This window comes from Chiloscyllium plagiosum, unplaced genomic scaffold (genome assembly GCF_037043375.1).
Source record: "Chiloscyllium plagiosum isolate Xiang-an unplaced genomic scaffold, Cpla_swu_hap1 HiC_scaffold_3, whole genome shotgun sequence".
NCBI classification, from domain to species: domain Eukaryota; kingdom Metazoa; phylum Chordata; class Chondrichthyes; order Orectolobiformes; family Hemiscylliidae; genus Chiloscyllium; species Chiloscyllium plagiosum.
Window position 1 is genome coordinate 6,015,593 of NW_028270141.1, and position 25,728 is coordinate 6,041,320.

At 42.0% G+C, this 25,728-nt stretch overlaps 1 long non-coding RNA gene across 2 annotated transcripts; it reads right to left on the bottom strand.

Moving 5' to 3' along the window:
* Positions 1 to 270: 270 nt before the first annotated feature.
* LOC148150513 (uncharacterized) lies at positions 271 to 24,267 on the bottom strand. Of its 2 annotated transcripts, XR_015752320.1 has the most exons (5): positions 23,283 to 24,267; positions 11,397 to 11,558; positions 10,663 to 10,736; positions 3,790 to 3,863; positions 271 to 1,984 (listed from the first exon to the last, which is right to left on the bottom strand). It is a non-coding gene; the product is annotated as an uncharacterized LOC148150513 (long non-coding RNA). The 2 variants fall into 2 exon arrangements; XR_015752319.1 differs by lacking the exon at positions 271 to 1,984 and having other exon boundaries at positions 3,326 to 3,863.
* Positions 24,268 to 25,728: the final 1,461 nt, after the last annotated feature.

The following is a 25,728-nucleotide window of genomic DNA, read 5'->3' on the forward strand; positions in this document are numbered from 1 at the left end:
TGGTTGATTTTGGTTATTTTAATGGACAGCGTTTCCCACCATTTTTAAAAGTCAGTCTAACCTGGAAAGGGCTGCAGGGAAAGTCCTGCCGAGTCTCACTCAGTTCACAGCTGCTGTTCCTCCAGTATCAGATCACTTCCCAGCATGAGCTTATATAGAAATTTGTGCGGCTATTTATTTTTGTGTGAACTTAGTAACATTTCACAGCTATATGAAATCTTTGAAAATATGGCATTAATTTAGAAATACAGTTTATTAATAGGTTGAACATTTTATTGATCCAACTCATTGAACAAAGAAATTTTTTTGGATTTCATAAATAAGTTTTAAAAATCCAAAATTACATGATGTTCTTTAAGATCCATTAAATTAAAAGTGGAGCACTATGTACCTAATAATTACAACATCAGTATTTTTATTTTCAGTATTTTTATAGAGTTGTTGCAAGCACACACCAATTTGAAATCATTATCTTCTGGTAAAAAGTGTGAAGCTGGCAGTATTGAAATATACTGTGGTTTTAGTATCATGCTGTATCAAGCATCAGATTGATGATCAAGTAGAGTCAGAGAGTCATAGAGATGTACAGCATGGAAATAGACTCTTCATATTCCTTTGGCCCATATTCCTCTAAAACCTTCCTATTCATATACCCATCCAGATGCCTTTTAAATGTTGCAATTGTACCAGCCTCCACCACTTTCTCTGGCAGCTCATTCCATACACATACCACCCTCTGTGTGAAAACGTTGCCCCTTAGGTCTCTTTTTAAATTTTTCTCCTCTCACCCTAAACCTATGCCCTCTAGCTTTGGACTCCCCCACCCCGGGGAAAGACCTTGTCTCTTTACCCTATCCATGCCCCTCATGATTTTATACATCTATATATGGTGACCCTTCAGCCTCCAACACTTGAGGGAAAACAACCCCAATCTATTCAACCTCTCCCTATACCTCAAACCCTCCAACCCTGGCAACATCCTTATAAGTCTTTTCTGAACCCTCTCAAGTTTCACAACATTCTTCCTATAGCAGGGAGACCAGAATTGCACACAGTTTTCCAAAAGTGGCCTAACAAATAGCCATAAATTCTTCAGTACAGTTTAACTATTTTCCCCTTGAGGTTTTGCAGACCTGGGCAATCTATCCCAAGCATATCAAAGCACAGCAGCACCTCTAATAAGTGTCTTAGTAAGATCGTCCCATTCTGGTGGAATGAAAGACATCTCACACTCAGTTCACTTGAGAATGTAACTTTTAAAAAAATGTTTTGCAATTTACATATGAAAGAACTGAAACCAACATGGTCATTCTAAAAGATGAGAGACTTAACAAACAATCCAGGTCTTTTTCAATATATAATTTCAGTTACATCACACTGTAACCCTCTGCTATAAATTCAGTGTCTTACAATCTTATTCTCTGCAAACCCCTGATGAAAGAGCAGCGCTCTGAAAGCTAGTGCTTCCAAATAAACCTTTTGGACTATAACCTGGTGTTGTGTGATTTTTAAATTCATACTCTTCCAAGTTAACTTGCTGAGCAAAAGGCTGCTTGCTAATCATTCAAACCCACACAGTGGGACAGTCCTGACACTAGACTCCAAAACAATGGCTCCACTTGGAGCACAGTCACAATTGGAGTCTCCCAGGAAGACAACAGAAATTCTTCATGGATGTTCTCAAAACACATCTGAAGAAATCAAACACATGTGCGGTCCCATGGGTGACCCTGAGGTGTGAATGACCAAACTGAAGAAGGATCATTCAGGAAGGCAATGAGACACATCGCGAAACTGCATTGGGATTGTGCAGAAGTGGAGTCAAGGCATCAGAGGGAGCTTCCAAGCATCCAGTAGGCATGTCTATCTGACACCTCAAGCATCATCCACTTGCCTCTTTTGTGGCAGCTACTGAGATTGCACATTGGAACTTAATAGCCGTTTCAGAGTTCATCTCTCAGATTGGACGCAAGTCATCCTCAACCTTAAGGGATTAGCCAAGAAGAAAAGATAATTAAAATAATTAATCTAAAGGTTTAGAAGACCCTACATATTCTAACCATTCAGTTGGGAACCTGACAAAATTTGCAGCAGATGATAGAGCTGAAGAATTGTGATACAACTTCCCTACAGTACTGTTTACCATTCCTCGAAACATGATGGGCCATTAGTTCGCTGCATACGTTTCTAAATCTTGTCAAATGAATGCAAAATTGTAGCAAATTGACTATTGCTGCATGAAGAAGATGAAGTTAAGTAAACTTTCAGCAGCACCCCTTGTTTCAAGCAATGGAGCTTGTTTCAAATCATTCTGTAACATTCCTTATAGCAAAGACTTTGCCAGCATGCTTTTCAAATATCAAAAGTAAGTAATGAGCCATAGTCCACTCAGAACCATATGCATCATGTTCCATTTGATTCAGACATTTGGCTATTTAAACATTTTAGATGTAAATGCTCTTTGACACAGCACATGTTCTTTGATACATTTCTAATCAATTAACAAACAAACTTGTATTTTCTTTAACTCTGTCCTTTCCCATTCCACATTTAATTAGCTACTAACAAATATACATTAGGGCAGTAAGACACATTTATCCAAAAAATAAATAAATCAATCTTGAAGCATAGTTTTACATTAATCACAAATCAATTACATAACAAAACAAAAACCAGTGCAACTAAAAATAAATCATATCAACCCTTCAGACCAATTATTTATTTTGATTTGAACAGAACCATAACAATGCAAAGCGTACTTCTCCATTAATTTGTACCTCACAATTGCAGTATTTGAGCTGACAATACAAATCTAACTGGGAACACCATCGCCCTCCTGACTGAGCACCATCGTGCTCTTCCCTCATTATTGCATTATCAATGTCCTGGCACCCCTAACCCAGCACCACTAATCTTGGATTTACACTGGTTCAAGAGGACAATTCACCATCAATTTCTCAAATGCTGTTAGGGATGAGCAACAAATGCCAACATCAAAATGAACTTTTAAATTTTAGATTTTGTAAAAATAAAATTAGGGGGGGTCAATGAAGATATGTGACTGATAAACAAAAGAACTGCAGATACTGTGAATCAAAAACAAAAACAAAAATTGTTGGAAAAGCTCTGCAGGTCTGGCAGCATCTGTGGAGAGAAATCAGAGTTTAATGTTCCGGGTCCATTGACCCTTCCTAAAAAACCTTCCTCAGAAGAGTCAAAGGACCCGAAACATTAAACTCTGATTTCTCTCCACAGATGCTGCCAGATCTGCTGAGCTTTTCCAACAATTTCTTGTTTTGTGCATATAATCGCTAAATAGATTTAGTCTCCTGGGGAAAAAAAAAATCATAGTAACCCTCATATTGCTCATTTCACCTGACAAAGAAAATCTAAAATCATGCCGTTGAAAGGAGATATGCCAAATTGTGGTGCTTCAATTCAAAAATCTAATGACCCAAATTCTCTGTGTAAACTGTCATAACCTGAATAAATGACAGGAATTTGATTAGGATTTGGTGCCTCAGTTCCCATGAACTGGTACCATGAGTGATGTGCTTGAACCTCAGTGATTTCTGCTCGAGATGTCTACTTCAATATGATTGGCCCCAATTGGCAGGATCTCATTTTAGACGTTATTTCCTGTCAATCACATCCTAATAATGTTCCAGGCTAAAATACAAATGGCTGTTCAGGCTAAAATGATGGGTTAAAGTGTAGGCATTTCAGAAACTTTCAACTTGCTTTTTAAAATTATGTTACAAATCAGCCACTGGACATAATATTTCTCACTCCAATGAAGACAGGAGCCCCTCTGATGGAGGTGGTGCACACCTCTCTAGTCTGGCATTCTCCTCCTTCTCTTTCTGTAAGAAATTGGATTAAGAAATTTGGTTGACAAACCATTTATGGATTGTGTAAAATAAACTTGAGCAGATAAGTGACAATTTCTTGGTTTATTGAAGAAAGGAAGGTGGCAAGAGTGTTAAAAAAAAGATTCACTGTAAATTACCATTGAGTCAATACATTTAGGTTCAAACCTGACTACAAGAGATTTGCGTAATCTACGGCACACATTAAATTGAAATAATGAGGTGTTGTACTGCTGGAATTGCTGTTTGTTTTGGTTAAGATATTAAATGGAACTGATTATAATAAAGCCCACTAGTGCAGCAGAGTATAAAAGTTGACACAGTCAGAATTGAACCATTAACAAAGACCACACACCAAAACCGTTTATCTGATCATTTACCTTCTTAACATTTGAGGTACAATCTTCTGCACAAATTGGTTGCTGTGGTTTATTACATTGCAACAGTTAATGTGATTCACAAAACAGCCATGTACATTTTTATTACTTATTCACAGGACATGGCCGTTGGTGGCTATGCCAACATTTATTGCCATCCCTAAGAAGGTGGAGGTGAGCAGCCTCCTTGAACAGGGCTTCACATGATAAAGGAGCAGTACTCCAAAATTCTGTGATTTCAAATAAACTTGTTGGACTATAACCTGGTGTCATGCGACTTCTGACTTTGTCCACCCCAGTCCATCAACAACATCTCCACTTCCTGAACTGATGCATTCCATGTGAAGGTTGGTACACCCACAGTACTGTCCAAAGGGAGTTTGTGGATTTTGACCCAATAGCAGAAACGCCCAGTGACCTGCTTCCAACATAGGATGTTGCTTGATTCTGAGTGGAACTTACAGGTGGTGGTGCTCCCATATATCAGTCGTCATTGTCCTTCTAGATGGTAGAGATTACAGACTTGTAGGAGCTGTCAAAGGAGCTTTGGTGAGCTGCTGCAGCACATTTTGTAGATGAGTATGCATCAGGGAGTTAAGGTGGGAGGTGTTGAATAGGGTGCCATTCAAGAGGACTAAGTTGTTTTGGATGTTGGAACTGCCCTCCACCAGGACAATAGAGAGGATTCCATTGCCTTCCTGACTTGTGTCTCATGTATGGTAGACAGGCTTTGAGGCTTGAGGAAGTGAGTTACTGTGAGGTTCCCACCTTTAGATCTACTCTTGTAACCACAGTAACTATATGGCTAGTCCAATTGAATTTCTGGTCTGAGGAAATTGATAGTGAGATGGTTAGTGGTGGCAATGCCACTTAATGTCATGGGGAGGGGGAGATGATTAGCATCTTTGTTTTACAGATAATCAATGTCTGGCACTTTGGATGACGAGTGGCAAGGAACATTCATGTCACAAAAGTTTGGATGTTTACCAGGTCTTGCTACATATGGACACAACTACTTCAGTATCTGGGAAGTCACAAATGGAGCTGAACTTGCTGCAATAATCAACAAACATTTCCACTTCTAGAGGTGTAGCGAATGGACACAAATGCTTCAGCCTTGCATTTTGCATGGATGTGCTGGGCTCCCCAGTCAGTGAGGATGAGAATATTCGTGCAGCCTCTTCCTCCTGTCAGTTGTTGAATTGTCCATTAACATTCATGACTGGCTGTGGCAGGACTGCAGAGCTAAAGTCTGATCTATCAGTTGTGGAATCACTTAGATCTATGTAATGCATGCTAAATCCCCTGTTTGGGATGTAAATGATAAAACGAAAACAGAAATGGTGGGAAAATCTCTGCAGGTCTGGCAGCATCTGTGGAAAGAGAAACTGAGTTAACATTTTGGGTTGAATGACCCCTCTTCACTGAACTGAAAATGTTAACTTTGATTTCTGTCCACAGATGCTGCCAGACCTACTGAGCTTTTCCAGCAATTTCTGTTTTTGTTTCTGATTGACAGCATCCACAATTCTTTTCATTTTTATTTGGAATGTAAGTATTCCTGTTTTGTACCACCTGATGAAGGAGCAGCGCTCTGAAAGCTAGTGTGCTTCCAATTAAACCTGTTGGACTATAACCTGGTGTTGTATGATTTTTAACCCTGTTTTGTAGGACATCCAGGGGAAAGGAAAGAATTTTCCTTCTCGAATCTGTTTATTTTTATATCTCATTGACATGGTCTTTAAAGCAGGGTGCTAGCCTCAGTGCCTTAGTTGTGTTTGGGAATTTCCTTGCCGCAGGCTATAACTTCAGCCCAAGTTCCACAAAAAACAATGTTTATCCTACAAAAGCATTGTTTCCACCGATCTCCTGCCAAAGTTACAACAAGCAATTGGGTGAATATCTGATGAAACCTTCAGCCCTAGCCTTTTAACCTCTTCACCTCCAGTAGCAAGATAAGATTGATCAATTTGTGTATTGTCCAAAATTAGACATGAAAGGGACAGATTGGTTCCAGTGTAACCATGATTTTTGAATTGTGTTGGTGTTGATTAAAATTCACAATATTCTTAACCAAAAAAGTTATTTGAGAAATAACAAGCTCAGGTAAAAATGATTTTTCTTAAATCAATGTGTCATACTTTCTTTCCATTTGGAAGTTTTCTATGCAAGTAACTGCAAATTTTAACATGCTCAAATTTTTCCTATTTAAAGAAAATAGCATGTATGATATCTTTGTTCAATGGGGAATAGTCTAAAAATTATGGACAGAATCTTTAGGAGAGATGTTATTTTGCAAGTCCTGCTAAACACAAAGATATTCGGAATTCTCTTTCACAAATGGCTGTTGATGCTCGATCAGTTGTCAATTTTAAATCTGAGGTAGATAAGTTTTTGGTTAAGCAAAGGCATTAAGGGATTTGGGCCAAATGCAGGTATATGGAGTTAGGCCACACCAACCCCATGATCTCATTGAATGGTAGAACAGTCTGAAGTAGCTGAATGGTCATTTCCTGTCCATGTATTCCTGTTGGGATACGTAACTATCCCTATAAAATGAATTTCTTTACGCAGCCAACAATTAACACAGGCAGTTTGAGGAATTTGAGATGCAATGTTATGAGTAATTCACCCATTTGGCAGTCTTTTAAGATTCATACTTCAAGTCTGTTTAAATTAAACCTTTCCTTCATGGTAAATTCACTCCAGGTAAGTTAAATATTCTACCCCTGTTTTTCTAAATAGTGTTGAAAATAATTCATCCTAATTTGAGCATTACAAAACAAACCCACATTGATCAATTTCTACTCCTTTGACGTTTTTGTGATAAACGTTGCAGTTGTAAATTGATTGATTGATTTAAAATTCTGTTAATAAAGCATATTCTTAACATGAGCAGTTTTTATAATTGACAATAAAATGTATAATGAATAAATGTAACTGAGGAAATATTTCCTGTTAACATATATCCTCAGAGTATGCATTCAGTGCACCGTCAACCTGGCTGTGCATGGAAAAGTATTTTCAATATATTGCTTGTAACACAATATTTGTGAAACTTCATCTTTTGAACTTCCAGTCTTGGTGGGCCATTCTTAGAAGAATACTAATTATGAATCTGCAAGAAACTTAATTTTCCCACCACTACCAAACATAAAGAAAGAAAACACAGACAAAAATATCTGGATGTTTTTCTCGTGTTGGATCTTCTGAAAGATTACATGGGGTAAAGAATAAGATCCTTAGAATTCATAGATGTGAATGAGTTTTTAATACAGTGAAATATCAACAGTAAAAGTAGCAGAACTGAAAGGCTGCATGATGTCTATTGGAACTTGTTTCATCTGTAGACTCCTAATGAGAAACATCAATGGGAGTATTCTTGGATAAACACAGTGCAGGAGATATCAATATTTTTAATCCAAACAACGAGCTTGGTCAAAATGTTTGACAGAAAGGTTGTGCCCAAACAGTTAGTGATTTTTGGTTGCCAGGTGCCAGAGCCAATTTATCCGACACTCATAAAAGATCAAACACTCCACAAGTCTGCAACTTCATCTGGGATCTAAGAAGGCACACTTACAGTCCACTATCTTTCAAACAGGCTTTGCTTAAAGAAAGTGCAGTGTTTATTATAACTAGACAGAAGAAAAGGTCAGGTCACATTTAATGGAACAGCAGGTGGTGTTTCCCTGTTTAAAGTTTACTAAAAGGCCATTTTATTTTTAAATCAGCAAACTTGTAAAGGAACAGATGGTTCAGATGGTTTGACTTTTGTCTTTATGGTACTTTTTTTTATAATCAAAGAATGATCTCCCCCCAACTCATATATTTTTGAAATGTGTACACATTTGGACCAAATATTCAAGGCACTTCCATAAGACAGCATTTACTTTCCAAAGCATATCCTCAATCATCTCCATAATCAAAACCATTCGCCAAAGAACAGGAGCTGAAATATCTTTACAAATGGTTGAACAAAATATTTAATATTGGCAATAAGCTTCATTGTATATCGAGCATTTATTATCCTGAAGAGCATGGATCTCTGCAGAACAATTAAACCAATTTTTTTCTTTTATTGGTTTTATTTGCCAATGAGCAGCAGAGCATTCAAATCAAACATTAGCAATCTTCACGATGACAATGTAAGTGCTCTTACATCAAACAGCTCAAAAATGTGTTTATGCTAGTTTGAAGTAATTTTGAATCTGTTGTTAGGACACGGATGACATCCTTGTTTGACCTGAGAATGTGATGGAGCACTGTCTTCTTGAGAGATAGCCATGTTTGACCTGTTGGAACTCCCACAGAGCAGTTAAGAAAGAAACACAAGGATTCTCACCCACCAATGATTAAGGACCAGTGCTGTCCAATGAACCAATGTCAAAGTCAAAACACTCTGTCACTGAGAGAAACATAGAAACTGGGAGCAGGAGGAGGCTATTCAGCCCTACAAGCCTGCTATCCCATTCAATGTGATCGTGGCTAATTTATTATCTCATCACCATATTCCAGCTTCCCCTTCACACCCTTTGGTACCTTTAATATCTAAAAATGCATCAACCTCTTTCTTGAGAATTATCAGTGACCTAGCCCCCAGAACCTCCAAAGGTTGACCACACTCTGAGTGAAGAAACGGTTCTTCGTCTCAGTCCTAAATGGCCCATCCCATATCCTGAAATTGTGACTTCTGCTTCTAGACTCTCCAACCAGAGGAAATGTTCTCAACTGCACCTGGTCTGTCCAACCCTGTTAGAATTTTACTTGTTTCAATGAGGTCCCCTCTCATTCTTCTAAACTCGAGTGAATAGTGGCCCAGTCGCCTCTTTCTCTTTGTACAGCAGTCTGGTCATCCCTGGTGTCAGTCAGGAGAACCTTTGTTGCACTCCCTCGATAGTCAAGTATTTCACACAATACTCCGGTAACAGTCTGTTTAACTATTACTTTCGGAACTCCGAGGAGTCGAATGTTAATGTGCTCTGTATTCCCCCTGTTTTCTGATTAGTGCTAATCTTTCCTTGTGGGAATGTTAACCTCCCCAAGCTTCGGGCCTCTGATATAAAATTGACCTCCTCTGGTAAGGTCATACAGATGAGCGAGATCTTTGGAGTCAGGTCCCATAGTTGCCTCCATCATAATATAGAGCATGAACTTAGGGAATCTTATTATGGTCTTAAGGAGGAGAGTATTCTGGAAGTTTACCTTATCATCTCTCAGGCTGTCAGATGTAAAGACATCTCTACATAAGTGAACAAACACATCTACAGAATCTCTCTTATAAAGCATTAAGAAGTATCTCCTGTTCAAGGGACTAAAGCAAAACCTGTCTGACATGATCAGCAGATGCTCCTATTATGTATGCCCCTTTTGTACAACTACAAATTCTTTCTGGTCTCCCTCCTGTCAGAAGGATGCTGTGAAACTTTGAAAGGGTTCAGAAAAGATTCACAAGGATGTTGCCAGGGTTGGAGGATTTGAGGCAAAATAGGCCAGGGCTGTTTTCCATGGAGCATTGGAGGCTGAGGGGTGACATCATAGAGGTTTATAAAAATCATGAGGGGCATGGATAGGATAAATAGACAAGGCCTTTTCCCTGAGGTGGGGAAGTTCAAAACTAGAGGGCATAGGTTTAGCGTGAGAGGGGAAAAATTTAAAAGGGAACTAAGAGGCAACTTTTTCATCCAGAGGGTGGTGCCTGTGTGGAATGAGCTGCCTGAGGAAATGGTGGAGACTGGTACAATTACAACATTTAAAAGGCATCTGGATGGGTATATGAATAGGAAGGGTTTAGAGTGACATAGGCCAAGTGCAAGCAAATGGAACCAGATTAATTTAGAATATCTGGTCGGCATGGGCGAGTTGGACTGAAGGGTCTGTTTCTATACTGTACATCTCTCTGACTCTGACTCTAATTGAAGGGAAATTGTTAGTTTCAGCCACTTTATGCCAGTCTTCCTTGTGACTATTTAGCAATGGGAAATCCATGTGATGTCAGTATATAGAAACACAGAGTATACCATCTCCAAGATGCACTGCAGAAATTCACCAAAGATCCTCAGAGTGCACCTTCCAAACCCACGACTACTTCCATCCTGAAGGTCAAGGGCAGCAGATGTACCCTCCAAGACACTCACCATCCTGACTTGAAACTATATCGCTGTTCCTTCATTAATGCTGCGTCAAAATCCTTTAATACCCTCCCTAAGGGCATTGTGGGTCAGCCTGCAGCATGTAGATAGTTCAAGAAGGCAGCTCAACACCACCTTCTCAGGAGCTACTGGGGACAGGCAATAAATGCTGGCCAGCCAGTGATGTCCACGCCCCACAAGTGAACATAAAACATAATATTGCAGAAGGGCAAAACCCTGGTTAGACCTCATTTGAAGTACTGTGAGCAGATCTTGGTACCATACCTTAGGAAGTATAGATTGGCTCTGGAGGGAGTACAACGTAGTTTCACCAGAATAATGCCTGGACTTCAGAGGATCTTATGAGAAGAGATTATACAAATTAGATCTATTTTCTCCAGAAATTAGGAGCTTACAGGGTGATCTGATTGAAGTTTTCAAGCTACCAAAAAGAAAAGACTACATATGTAAATTATTTCAATTGGTTGGAGTTTCTAACCTAGGAAGCATTAGTTGAAAAGTGTGGTGAATTTGCGACCTCCACACACATCATTTACTGTATCCGCTGCACCCGATGTGGTCACCTCTACATTAGGGAGACATGCCGCCTACTTGCGGAACGTTTCAGGGAACACCTCTGGGACACCCGCACCAACCAACCCAACCGCCCCATGGCTGACCACTTTAAATCCCCCTCCCACTCCGCCAAGGACATGCAGGTCCTTGACCTCCTCGATTGCCAGACCCTGGCCACACGACGCATGGAGGAATAGCACCTCATCTTCCGCCTAGGAACCCTCCAACTACACGGGATGAATGTAAATTTCTCCAGCTTCCTCATTTCCCCTCCCCCCAACCTTATCTCAGTCCCAACCCCCGGATTCAGCACTGCCCTCTTGACCTGCAATCTTCTACCTGACCTCTCTGCCCCCACCTCCTCTCCGGCCTATCACCCTCACCCTCACCTCCTTCCACCTATCGTATTCCCAGCGCCCCTCCCCCAAATCCCCTCTCCCTACCTTTTATCTCAGCACGCTTGGCACACCAGCCTCATTCCTGAAGAAGGCCTTATGCCCGAAACGTCGATTCTCCTGCTCCTCGGATGCTGCCTGGCCTGCTGCGCTTTTCCAGCACCACGTTTTTCAACTCTGGTCTCCAGCCTCTGCAGTCCTCACTTTCTCCTAGGAAGCATTAGGGCCAGAGCGTTGAGGAGAGATGTAAGGAAGCACTTCTACACACAAAGGGTAGGAAGATGTTTGGAACTCTCTTCCACAAATGGCAGAAGATGCTGGATCAGTTGTTAATTTTAAATCAGAGATAGATCAATTTTTTGTTAAGCAAAGGTGACCTACCAGCCATGATTGCATTGAATGGTGGGACAAGCTTGAGGGGGTGAATGGCCTCCTCCTCTTCCCATGTTCCTATAACTCCGACTCACAAAACAGTGCAATCATTTGTGAGTAGAAATCTGGTGTAAGTGTCTCAGCGAGTTAAAGCAACATTTCAATGTCAACGTATCAGTGTAACTGGTGGTTAAATTGGGGTTAATCTAAAACCAATAAACATGAATTTTAAATCATTCAGCAAACTTACATACTTAGAAACATCTAAACTCCCAATGCTGTGGGGTATAGCAAATTAGAATAAAAACTCCAAAATGTTGCAAAAATGGCATTAGCTTCTATAGAATGTTCAAAAAGAAAGCCTTAGCTTTTGTATTCTATATTTAACAAATACAAGAACCGCCTCTTTTTAGAAGCAGCTGACTCTTATAAGAGACTTTGACAAGTTGACGGTAGAGGTTAAGTAAATCACTGCCAGGATGACAGAGGTTAACCAGACCACAAGCAATCCAAAGGTGACATTGCTCAAAGAATTGAGTTAGACTCTAAGGTAGGCAACCTTAATTAATAATATCATATTAATTGTTTAAGGATACTTTATGGCAACACCTTTATGAACAGCTCCTTTTCAATGAATTAAAAGTAAGTTATGTTTTTTACATGTCTCAGATTATGACACCAAATATTTAATAGACTGGAGGATGTTCCATCACAGTAACCGTCAGATTCAGATATGCAAAACACTTTCCAAAAGTATTTTATGTTTTGCATTGAGACATGACTATTACTGCTTGATAAGGACAAGTCAGGTTGAAGCAAGGTATTTCCTTAATGCAACCGTCGCAAAGTTCCATTGATTTCACGGATGCAGTTGGAAGGAAGGAAATAGACAGCTTGGTGGCATGGTGTGAAGATAACAATCTCCTCCTCCAAAGTCAGCAAAGTGAAGGAGCTGCCTGTTGACTTCAGGAAGGAGAGCGAAGACATGCCCCTGTCTATATCAATGGTGCTGAGGTGGAGATGGTGGGGAGCTTCAAGTTCCTCGGACATTCCCGCCGGCGCTACAGTCAAGAAAACACAACAACGCCATTACTTCCTCAGAAAGCTAAGGAAATTCAGCCTGTCCATAATAATGCGTAACAATTTTAATAGATGCACCATAGAAAGTGTCCTCTGGATGTATCACAGCTTGCTTTGGCAACTGCTCTGCCCAACACCACAAGAAATTACAGAGAGTTGTGAACACAGCCCAGTCCATCAAGCCTTCCATCCATTGACTCTATCTACACTTCCCACAGCCTCGGGAAAGCAGCCAATATCATCAAAGACCCCTCCCACCCTGGTTATATTCTCTTCCGGTATTTAGATCAGAGTGGTGCTGGAAAAGCACAGCAGGTCAGGCAGCATCGACGTGTCTCTTCCACCTTATTCCATTGGGCAGAAGATAAAATGGTTGAAAACATGTAACAACAGAACCAGGAACAGCTTCTTCCCAGCTGTTATCAGACTTATGAACAGGTCTCTCATATATTAGTGTTAATCTTTCTCTGCACTTTCTCTGCCGCTGTAACACTATATTCTGCATTCTGTTCCATTACCCTGATGTACTTATGTAAGGTATGATTTGGCTGGTTAGCACATAAAACAATAATTTTCACTGCATCTCAGTACATGTGACAGTAATAAATCAAATCAAACCAATTAAAATAAGAACTGCCGACTTTTAGAGAAATGGCATGAGTATAAACATAATGACCTCAAAACCTAATTTTTATTAGCTTGGGCAAAAGGAGTTCTTTTGGCCTGATGTTTGAATGACATATCATTGCATAAGCCAGAAGGACAGAGCAACATGTTGACTGGCTTAGCTATGTCACAGGGGAAAGTGAGTACTGCAGATGCTGGAGGTTAGAGTCAAGAGTGTGGTGCTGGAAAAGCACAGCAGGCCAGGCAGCATCCGAGGAGCAGGAGAATCGACGTTTCAGGCAAAATCCCTGATCTCAGGAATAAGGAGTCTCGGGGGTGGAGAGATAAATGGGAGTGGGGCGGGGCTGTGGGGTAAGATAGCTGAGATTGCAATAGGTGGATGGAGGTGGGGGTAAAGGTGATAAGTCAGAGGGGAGGGTATTGCGGATAGGTGGGAAGGAAGATGGACAGGTGGGACAGGTCATGAGGACAGTGTTGAGCTGGAAGGTTGAAACTGGGGTAAGGTGGGGGAAGGGGAAATGAGGAAACTGGTGAAATCCACATTGATGCCATGGGGTTGGAGGGTCCCGAGGCAGAAGGTGAGGCGTTCTTCCTCCAGCCGTCGGGTGGTGAGGGAGTGGTGATGGAGGAGGCCCAGGACCTGCATGCCCTCAGCAGAGAGGAAGGTGGAGTCGAAGTGTTCGGCCACGGGGCTATGGGGTTGGTTGGTGCAGGTGCCCCAGAGATGTTCTGTGAAGCGCTCTGCACCATCCTCCCCTTTATCCCACCTCCATCCACCTACTGCACTCTCAGCTACCTTTCCCCTAGCTCCACCCCTGAGGCTCCCAGCCTCATTTCTGATGAGGGGCTTATGCCCGAAATGTCGACTCTCCTGCTCCTTGGATCCTGCATAAAAGGTTGCAACCAGTCATTAAAGGGAATTGTAGTTTCTTTTGCAAATTCTTTTCATGTGATAGGAACCCTGTTGCCAAGACAAGCACTTATCACACGTCTCCAACTGTCCTGGAGAAGTTAAACCATCTTCTTGAACCAACAAGGTAAAAACAAGGATTGCAGATGCTGGAAACCAGAGTCTAGATTAGAGTGGTGCTGGAAAAGCACAGCAGGTCAGGCAGCATCCGAGGAGCAGGAAAATCAACGTTTCAGGCAAAAGCCCTTCATCAGGAATAGAGGCAGGAAGCCTCCAGGGTGGAGAGATAAATGAGAGGGGGTGGGGGTGGGGAGAAAGTAGCATAGAGTACAATAGGTGAATGGGGGTGCGGATGGAGGTGATAGGTCAGAGAGGAGGGTGGAGTGGATAGGTGGGAAGGAAGATAAGCAGGTAGGACAGGTCATGAGGATGGTGCTGATCTGGAAGGTTGGAACTGGGGTAAGGTGGGGGGAGAGGAAACGAAGAGTTGAAACTTTATTGCTGGAACAGCACAGCAGGTCAGGCAGCATCCAGGGAACAGGAGATTCGACGTTTCGGGCACAGGCCCTTCTTCAGAAGAAGGGCCTGTGCCCGAAACGTCGAATCTCCTGTTCCCTGGATGCTGCCTGACCTGCTGTGCTGTTCCAGCAATAAAGTTTCAACTTTGATCTCCAGTATCTGCAGACCTCACTTTCTCCTCCGAGAGGAAATGAAGAAACTGGTGAAGTCCACATTGATGCCCTGGGGTTGAAGTGTTCTGAGGCGGAAGATGAGGCGTTCTTCCTCCAGGCGTCAGGTGGTGAGGGAGCGGCGGTGAAGGAGGCCCAGGACCTGCATGTCCTCAGCAGAGTGGGAGAGGGATTTGAAATGTTGGGCCATAGGGCGGTGGGGTTGATTGGTGCGGATGTCCCAGAGATGTTCCCTAAAGCGCTCTGCTAGGAGGCGTCCAGTCTCCCCAATGTAGAGGAGACCGCATCGGGAGCAACAGATACAATAAATGACATTGGTGGATGTGCAGGTAAAACTTTGATGGATGTGGAAGGCTCCTTTGGGGCTTGGATGGAGGTGAGGGAGGAGGTGTGGGTGCAGGTTTTACAGTTCTGCGGTGGCAGGGGAAGGTGCCAGGATGAAAGGGTGGGTTGTAGGGGGTCTCTACACATCCACTGCCCTTCTCATTCTGCATGATAGAGGTCATGGGTTTGGAGGATGCTGCCAAAGAAGTCTTGGTGAGTTGCTGTACTGCATCCTTTACATGATACACATTGCTGCCACTGTTCTTCAGAAGTGGGTGGAGTCAATGTTGAGATGATGAATGTGAGGTTTTATTCCAAATAGTGTTGTGCTGTTTTGATTCCTGGTGGAGCTGTACTCAGCCACGCAAGTGGCCAATATTCTCTCCTATTCCTGACTTTCTCCTTACAGATAATGAAGAGGTTTTAGGGACTAAGGTGATCTGCTTACTGCAGAAGTCCCAGCCTCTGACCTACACTTGCAGATGAGATATTTGCACGGTTGGTCCAGTTTAGTTTCTACCCAATGGTCATGCATGAAACATTGATGATGGATGATTCTACATCAATGCTGTTGAAGGTAAATGGGAGATGGTTGGATTCTTATTTGGTGATTGCCTGAGGTGATGTAAATGTCATTTTACACCAATCAACCAAAGCCCAGATGTCAACCATGGTCTTACTACAATTAGACTTGAACTGCTTCAGTGTCTGAGGAGTCACAAATGATACTGAAGATTGTACCTGAATCAGTAACATTCCAATTTTTAATCTTTTGAGGAAGGGGCATAAATGGCAATATTGACGATAAATAATAGAGAATAACTTATTTCCTTTGTCAGATTTCTTCCTTCAACCAAATGATGTGCATGACTTTGACAGTGTCTTACCCGATGTTCACTAGGTATGTCTCCTAACTCATCTTCACATGGATTTGCTCTTTTTGTATAATGTCAAACTGAAGTGAAGTAAAACTTGTCTTAGGATTGTGATTAAATGCTAACTCATAAAACAGACAATCTGTAGTCCACTATGGAATTCTTCTATAAGAGGAATAGAAAATTATCTCGCATGAGGAGAAACATGATCATTACTATTTAGCTTCACACCTTGCAAATAACATCTTGTCACAATCTATATACTTCCTTCTGCAGTATTATTCAGTGTTTGGTTAAATGGTGACAATGAAATGTGTTTGACTCCATCCTTTCTTTACAAACTTACCTGACAAATTATGGACCATTATTTGACATCAACACCTCAAATCCTCAAAGGTTTAGGGGCTGTGGGGTTGGTTGGTGCAGGTGCCCCAGAGATGTTCTCTGAAGCGCTCGGCACTATCCTCCCCTTTACCCACACCTCCATCTACCTGTGGTATAGCTCATAAACTGGGTATTTACTCCTTTGTGAAACTATCAAATCAAACAAGAGATTAAAGCTCACAGATCTTTTGGTAAAGTGAGAGTCATGTCAAGTTTAGGGAGTGATTCTTGTGACATGGTCTAGCATACTGCCTCACCATACCTTTCTAGTGGCAAAAAAACTGCAGATGCTGGAAACCAAGGTAGACAGGCAGGCGGCTGGAAGAACACAACAAGCCAGGCAGCATCAGAAGGTGGAGAAGGCAACGTTTCAGGTGTAACCCTTCTTCAGGACAGGGGGTGAGTGTAGGGGGAGCTGCAGATAAAGGGGAATTAGGGGAAGGGTTTTGTATGGAGTGGTGGGGGCAGGGCGAGGTAGAGATAGGCAAACACAGGTAGAGGGTACGACCTGGTGGATCAATGGGAGGTATGAATCAGATTGGTAGCTGGAAGGAAGGGTGGGTCAGAAGAATGGGAGGGGGAGGGGCTGGGAAGGGAGTTATGGAATAGGAAGGGAGTTCTTTGAAATTAGAGAACTCAATGTTAAGTCCTCCGGGCTGTAGGCTGTCCAAGTGGAAGATGAGGTGTTGTTTCTCCAATGTGCAGCTTAGTTTGTTGTGTCAATGGAGGAGGCCAAAGATGGTCATGTTGGAAAGGGGGTGGGAAGGAGCATTAAAATAGACAGTGAGTGGGAGGTCCAGTCGGTCCCTGTAGGCCCAGCTGAGCTGAGTTTACATTTGGTTCACATTGGGAGCACTGGATACAGTAAACATGGTTGGAAGGGAGGCAGGTGAACCTCTGTCTCACCTGGAAGGACTGTTTGGGGCCCTTGCTGGAAGTGAGGAAGGCAGTGTGCTAATAGGTTTTGCATAATTTCTGGTTGCAGGGGAAGGGGGGTGTTGGTGGGGAGAGTGGTATGAACCAAGGACTGTTGAAGAGAATGGTCTTTGCGGAAGGCAGAGCGGGGTGGGGAGGTGCAGATCTTCTTGGTGGTGGGGTCTAGTTGGAGTTGGCAGAAGTGTTTAAGGATGATGTGTTGGATGCAGAGGCTGGTGGGGTGGTAGGTGAGGACAAGGGGGATTCTGTCTTTATTAGATTTCGGTAGGGGTTTAGAACAGTGGAATGGGGAGGTGGTGCAGTGGAGGGCTGTCTATATGACTAGTGGGGGGGGCGGGGGGAAGCACATTGTTTGAAATAAGTGGACACCTGGGATGCTTGGGAGTGGAATATCTCCTTGTCTGAGAAAATGTAGCCGAGGCGGAGGAATTGGGAGAATGATATGGAGTTCTTGCAGGATACTGAGTGGGAGGAGGTGTAGTCCAGGTAGTTATGGGAGTCTGTGGGTTTGTAGAAAACATCTGTCTGGAGCTTATTGCCAAAGATGGAAATGGTGAGGTCAAATAAGGGGAGGGAGGTGTCCGAGATGAACCAAGTTAATTTGAGAACAGGATGGAAGTTGTAGGTAAAGTCGATGAACTGCTCCAGTTCAGCCTGGGTGCAGGACGCTGCACTGATGCAGTCATCGATGTAATGGTAGAAGAGCTGGGGCACAGTACCTGTATAGGTACTGAAGAGGGACTGTTCAATATAGCCAACAAAGAGGCTGGTGTATCTGGGGCCCATCCAGGTGCCCATGGCCACTCCCTGCATTTGGAGCAAATGGGAAGAGTTAAAGGAAAAGTTATTAAGGGCGAGGACTAGTTTGGTGAGGCAGAGGAGAATATTGGTGGAGGAGGACTGGATGGGTCTGTTAGAGAGGAAGAAGCATAGGGCCTGGAGGCCATCCTTGTGGGGTATGGACGTGTATAAGGACTGCACATCCATAGTGAAGATAAAGCACTGGAGGCCAGGGAACTGGAAGTTACTGAAGATATGGAGGGTGTAGTTTGTATTGTGGATGTAGCTGAAAGTGCCTGAACCAAAGGGACAGGATGGAATCGGGGTAGGACAAGATGAGTTTGGTGAGGCAGGAGCATGCTGAGATGGGGTATTTGGGCTTGTGGATCTTGGGGAGCAGGTAGAACTGGGCAGTGTGGGCTGGGGGACTTTGAGGTTGGAGAAGTCGGAGGGGAGATCACCGGTGGTGATGAGGTCATGAACAGTGGCATGATGGGTCACGGTGGGGTTGTGATCAGAGGGAGGTAGGACATGGTGTCAGAGAGTTGGCATTCAGCGTCTGCGACATAGAGGTCAGATCTCCAGACTACCAGCGGGTTTGATGGATGAACCGGGGGTTGGTATGAAGAGAGTGGAGCGGTGTACATTCGGAGGGCGTAAGGTTGGAATGGGTGAGGTAGAGGTTGGAGAAATTGAGGCAGCCGATAGGGTGGGTACAAGGCCAGTGGGGGAAGGTAACCAGGTGGATGGGAAGGTTGGTGATGGGAGGAGGGATCCTCAAAGGGAAGTTGGGAGTTTTTGTTGAAGAAGGAGGCATGGAGGTGGAGGAGGCAGAAGAAGAACTCCACGTCATAGTGGGTGTGGAATTCAATGAGGTGGGTGCGGAGGGGCACAAGCATGGGAGCTTTACTGGGAATGGACCATTCAACTTCAGATATTTCAAGGGCGAGGGGGAATGGTGAATATGTGGCAAGGCTCAGGGGTGGGGTTCTAGTGGTTCCTGAGGTGGCGAAAGGAGTGGTGGGGAAGGGTGATGGCATGTGGTGGGTGAGGGTTGGATGTGGTGTGATGGCGGGGAGTGGGTATAGGAGAGAAAGGGGATGGGGGGGTGACTTGAGGAGTGGGGTGGGAGTTTGGGAAGGGGTGTGGGAGGGATGAGGTGGAGAGGAAGGGGGTGAGGTGGAGGGGTAGGGCACATTGTGGGGTTGGATGGGTAAGGAGGGGGAGTGGGTGTGCTGGTTGGCTGCAGATAGGCCGCGTATAGTAAATGTCCGTCTGGAGACTGTCATCGGAGATGGAAATGATGAGGTCATGACAGTGAAAATCCTTCCTAAGCTCACCGCATGAAGCACCATTTTAGCCCCCATGTTGAGAATTGCATCTGGTTGATTTCACTATGCTGTTGTTCCCAGAGCATCGTGCTGCTCAGTGGGAGTCCTACCAAAGAGCTTGTAGCTCTGTGCCATCTTCCAAAACCGTAGCAATGAGCTTCAGGAGTGCTGCTATCTACCATCTACCAGCTGTGAAAGGAGTCGAGAGAGAGAGAGATAGAGACAGCAGAGAAGGCGAGATCAGTACCATGCTTCTCAGAAAGAGCATCTGGCAGGAGATCTGCTCTCGTAGCCACTGTATTTACAATGCCTCATCCAATTCAGTTTCTGGTCAATGGTAATCCCCAGAATGTTGATTGTGGGAGATTTAGTAATGGTAATGCCATTGATTGTCAAATGATCATGGCTGGATTTTCTCTTGTTGGAGATGGTCATTACCTGGCACTTATATGGTGCAAATGACACATACCAATTCACAATCAAAGCCTAGATATTGTCCAAGTCTTGGTGCATGTAGACACACACTGCTTTGGTATGTGAGGAGTTGCAAATGATCTTGAACATTGGGCAATCATCGGCAAACATGCCCATTTCTCACCTTAGGATGGAGCAAAGGTCATTGATAGACTCACTGAAGATTGTTGGGCCTGGACAGTGTCATGAGGAACCATTGGAAAAATATCCTGCTTACTCTGTTGTGAGAACAGTCAGCCTGTTGTCTGACACCACCACCATTCATCACTGGAGGTGGCAATATCGGGCTGATTCAATTTCAACATATTTTATATTCTATCTAGGTTTACTCTTATTAACTGATCTGAAACACTTTGGGATGCTTTGTGGTCAAGATTGCATTTATGTAGGCAGCATTTTAAAATGAAAAGAAGTTGTGCTCCAGAAATAAATAATGAGTAGCTCCAAATAAGGAGAGAACTGCAGCAGAGAATGGCCTTCTTCAATCTGTAATTTCCATGATAGCATGAAAAAAAATACAGATGCAAGATCAGTTAATGTTAAAATAACAGCCAATTTCCCAACTGGGAACAGTTTTGAATAATGGCAGAGTAGACCAGAGAAAGGAGCACACACAGGAATTCTCATGAGGTATTGCCTCCAGATAAAATAGTTGCATTGGTTGTGCGGGGGATTGCATTCAAATTTTAAATAGCATTATTGACACAGAAGGCTTTATGCTGGCTGTATGGGCCACCATTTGGGGGTCATTAAAAATACATACACAAATGTAGGGTAGTGTCAACTGTGCATTGAACCACTGAACAAAATATGCAACATTTTGCAGAAGTCCAGCTCAAGCTTAATGCAGAATATTATTTCTTTTGTAATTTTGACAACTGCCATGAATATTTATCCATTTAATAAATTATACAATATCAGCATTTATTGGGTTTGTTAGATATTTGCTGAGTTTTATTTCTATTCTTTCTCCAACGGGTAGTGCACATAACTGGAAAGGCAGCAGCATTTAATTAACCTTATTAAAAGTTTAATTCAGATTACAGGCAATTTTGTTTTTTTTTAAAAGATTCAATGAGGCCCTATAAACTCCTTTGTTAAAGTGTAATTTCCTCAGAAACTCTCTTTCTCTTCCAAGATTAAGGTACATATAAAATACACAACATATGTGGTAAATATATAGTTCATACTCCTACAATACAGGAGGCAACATAATCAGCTTCAGATCTTAAAAACACACAGGGACCTGCAGGCTATGGGTGTTTAGTAATACACAAATCATTATTTTACAAACACCCAGACAGAGGACTCTGTATATTGTTATCATAATAAATTTTATATTTATAATTGTGTATTACAATGGAGCAAACCCCATCTGACCATGCCCCAGTTACAATTTATTTGTTCATCCTGAAGCCAATAATTTAACATTTACTTGGAATCCAAAGCATCATTTGGAAAACAGTAATCTGCTTTGAGTACTGTTTCTGGAACATATGCATGCCATCATTTAGATTTGTACAGTAATTCCTTATAGTGTGACTCCTTCGCAAACAACACTCAGCAGCAGCAATGTGTACCATCTACAAGATGCACAGCAGAAATTCATTAAAGATCCTTGGACAAACACAGAATTACCACCAACTAAAGGACAAGGGCAGCAAATACGTAGGAACACAATCTCAAATGTCCCTCTTCAAGCCACTCACCATCCTGACTTGGGAAGATACTGTTGCTCCTTCAGTGTTGCTGGGTCCAAATCTTGGAACTTCCTCCCAAATACCACTGTGGGTGTATCCATACAAAGTGGATTGCTGCAGTTCAGAAAGACAGCTCACCACCACCTTCTCAAGGTGCAACTAAGGATGGACAATAATTACCGGCCCAACCAATGATGTTCACATCCCATAAGGCAATAGCAAAACTGTACTGCCACTATATATAAGGTTAAAGTTTCACTGCTTCAACAAAAGCATGTTCTGTCACCGGTTCAACAAAATGTCTCAACCATTCTTGGACAGCACAGTATCTCAGTGGTCAACATTGCTGCCTCACAGCGCCAGGGTCCTGGGTTTGATTCCACACTTGGGTGACTGTCTGTGTGGAGTTTACACATTCTCCTCGTGTCTGCCTGGGTTTCCTCCCACTGCCCAAAGATGTCCAGTTTAGCTGGATTAGCCATGCTAAGTTATCCTGTAATGTTCAGGGATATGCAGACTAGATGGGTTAGCCATGGGAAATGAGAGGATGGGTGGGAAGCTGGGTCTGAGTAGGATCCTCTTACCACACTGTAGAGATTCTAGAATCATGCTCTATTATGCCAGGACATGAGAATCTGTTCCACTGGAAGATATAGGAGGTGAACTTTAAAGCATGTCCATAGAAGTAGCTGCAGAAACTCCACATAAATTATACAATCAATTCTAATTAAGCTGTTCAATGCTTCAAGGATTCTGACTGTGATAAATCAATGAAAAAGTGGGGAAATCCTGTGAAATTTTCTCTTCATGCTCAAGGTACATAATAAAGCTGGCTGGTATTTAAAGATGCTAATGGAGTTATCATGATTGATTAAGGAATTATTTCCTGATATCCAATATCATTTGTATATGAAATCTAAGTATAATTTGTATACTTCCTGTAACATGTTGCATTTACTTGCTGTAACACTTACTTTCTTATTGTTTTTCTGTGTAAAGTTGTAATTGGCCCGTACTAAAACAACAGTCATGAATTTAAGAGGTACAGAGCAAAGGACAAAATAGTGGCTAGAAAACTAATAATAATACACAACGATGAACAAGTAAAATCAACCAGTCCTGAACGACCATTGAAGGAAATCCAGAAATTCAATTCTGAAAGCAAACATCAAATAAACTCACAGTAAAATTCCTTTCACCTGCCTTTTTATTCAAATGTGATTGATATCATAAAATGAAATTGATTTTCTGGCAACATTGCTGAACCTCCTGGATCACCAGCACACATTGGAAAGTGTGTGTAATGTCAAAATGCATTGATAGTGGACAGGGTGCACTGTCACCTGTATACGTTAGTGAAAAGCAATGAAGAAAAGTATTTAAATAAAGAAAGAATACCAAAACAGATATGGTGCAATCATGTTTGCATTTATCGATTCAATTTTTCTTTACCTTTTGTATCTGCACTTTCGAACTTCGGCCTACCACAAAAGTATGGTTTCCGTTTCGATGTTTTTCCCCTGGAGCAGCTGAAGGAATTTACATAGCATACCTGTATAACATGGGCATACATAAATGGCAGAGTCCACAATCCGTACAGTGCTTTCGCTGGACTCTTCAGGTTTTCTTTCAGTTCAAAACCATCTGGAGAATTTTTAAGCATTAAATTCAGGTATTCTTTCTGGTAAGCTGCCACAGAAAAGCTGCTGGTAAACTATTAAAGTTTGGCATGAAGGTTTTCTTCCTGAAGCACTTATTTGCTGTTGCAACTCATCTAGCCAAAAACCACAATTTTATCCCAATTCTTTTTGTTTATTTTTGTTCTATTGCATATGGTATGAATATCTCACATGGTAAGCCTCCCAGCACTGTATGCTAACTCCAAGGCAATGGATGATTATATTACAATCCAATTGCTCTCAGTCTCTTTGCTCGGTGACTCTCTTGCTTTCTCCACACTGACTAGTTAATCAGTCACAAACAAAAGCAGATATTGCTAGAAAAACTCTCTAGGTTTGGCAGCATCAGGGGAGAGAAAACAGAGTCAATTTTCAGGTCCAGTGACATTTCGTAAGAACTGTTTCTGTTATTGATTCCAGTATCAGCAATTCTTGATTTTATTTTAATTAATCAGTCACCCTCTTTTCTGATATGTCTTCAGCTGATCCAAAAGCTTCCTCGCCTCCCTGTTGAGATTCTTACCGACTTACCTTTATTCTGCTGCCAATATTATTTTCTCTGACCATCCAAACTCCAGCATTGTATTGTCCTCCCTTCACCATGGATTCCTTGCTGTTAGATTAGTCTCCTGACTCAACCGGGACCAATTTTCAGACACCTGAGAAGCACTACAACATCAGACTCTGTGACTTAAAGTAAGTGAAATCAATTGATGGTTGGTCGGACCGAATGACAAGAAACCCAGTCTATAACAGGAAATCCAATTAAGGAACAGAGCTGAGGATACATGGAGTTTGAAGCAGAAACTGAATTAAATCTGTTGAGTAAAGGAATAAATAAAATTATGACGCTGAACTGTTGCCCAATAAGTCAAGTACCAACAAATATGCAGTTCCCGGTCCAGTTAAGAAAGCCAATGTAAAGAAATTCTTGCCAAAGATAGGGCATAAATAGTTCAGAAGCATCATTGTTTCTTTATTTCTCTCCCTCTGATTTGTAATGTGTTTGTTAGTGGTATACATACGTCATGGAAAAGAGGTTGAATAAATTCCTTGTTCTGAAAGTTCTAAAAACATGTTACTTGGAGACTGTTGTGGAGGCGCGCCCTGAAGTTGAGTGAGAGCCCAAACATTCTGTAATCAAATTTGAATGTCCTCTGCACTAATATTTCAATATGCCATGTCACCACCTGTCCGTGCTGCCTCGTACTAAATAGAAATGCCCAATTCTTCCGGCAAGATCTCCAAACCTTACCATCTGTATGTAAACAAATACCATCTTGAAATATTCATCGTAAACCCTCTCTGCATAGCAAGATTTAGTAAATAAACCAAATCTATTAGCAAACTTACCTGTCGTGAACTTCAATCCTATTATCTTATAACTGGAAAAATATTTAGTAGCTCAGGGTTTTGGCTAATCTGTCCCATCTGGATCCCATTTATTGGCATTCTAGTAACAAAACTGCAGTTTCAGGCCTGTTACAACATTTTTCACCCAAACATAACACTGTTAATTATTTTTTCAGGGAACATTGCTTAAACAAAAATGTTCTGCAGTGCTGTGATTTTTATTGTACTTAAGACATTGTAAACATCATTATAATATTAATTGAAAACAAATTTTGCTGATATTCTAAAGCTGAAAAGGAGTTGCTTTTCACGAACGTAGGAAAAGTGAGATATGGATCATATTCCAGTCACACAAAGAAAATAATCACTCTGATGTCAGATACTATGGCTAATTTGATGCACCTTGTGGGAAAACATAGCTACCTTGAATGCAGTCACTTATTTGTGGCAACTACAGTTTTACTGAGTGCTGGTATTAATAAGCCTGGAGCAAGGAAATATAAATGAACTTACCCAGCAGCAACATTGCTATATATTCCATAAATATTTTACCACCAATTTTCTGCATCCCAGCAACATTAAGAAGTCAAGGGGTTAGTTTCCACTTGAGAAAACAGGATGGTAAGGGCCTGGCATTAGGATTGGTAATCTAACACCCCATAAACGTAACAATCTGCCCACTGCAACTTCCATAGCCCTTTGTGGTTCGGTAACCATAGCTGTGGTTGTGGTATGATTGAAAGAACGGTTGCACCATGGATTCAGGCACCTGGGACATGGCATCTCTCTGACATCGATTGTCATTGTATGTGCAGCTAAACAGAGTCTGGCTCTCACCACGTAATAAACATGCTGCTACCTACACC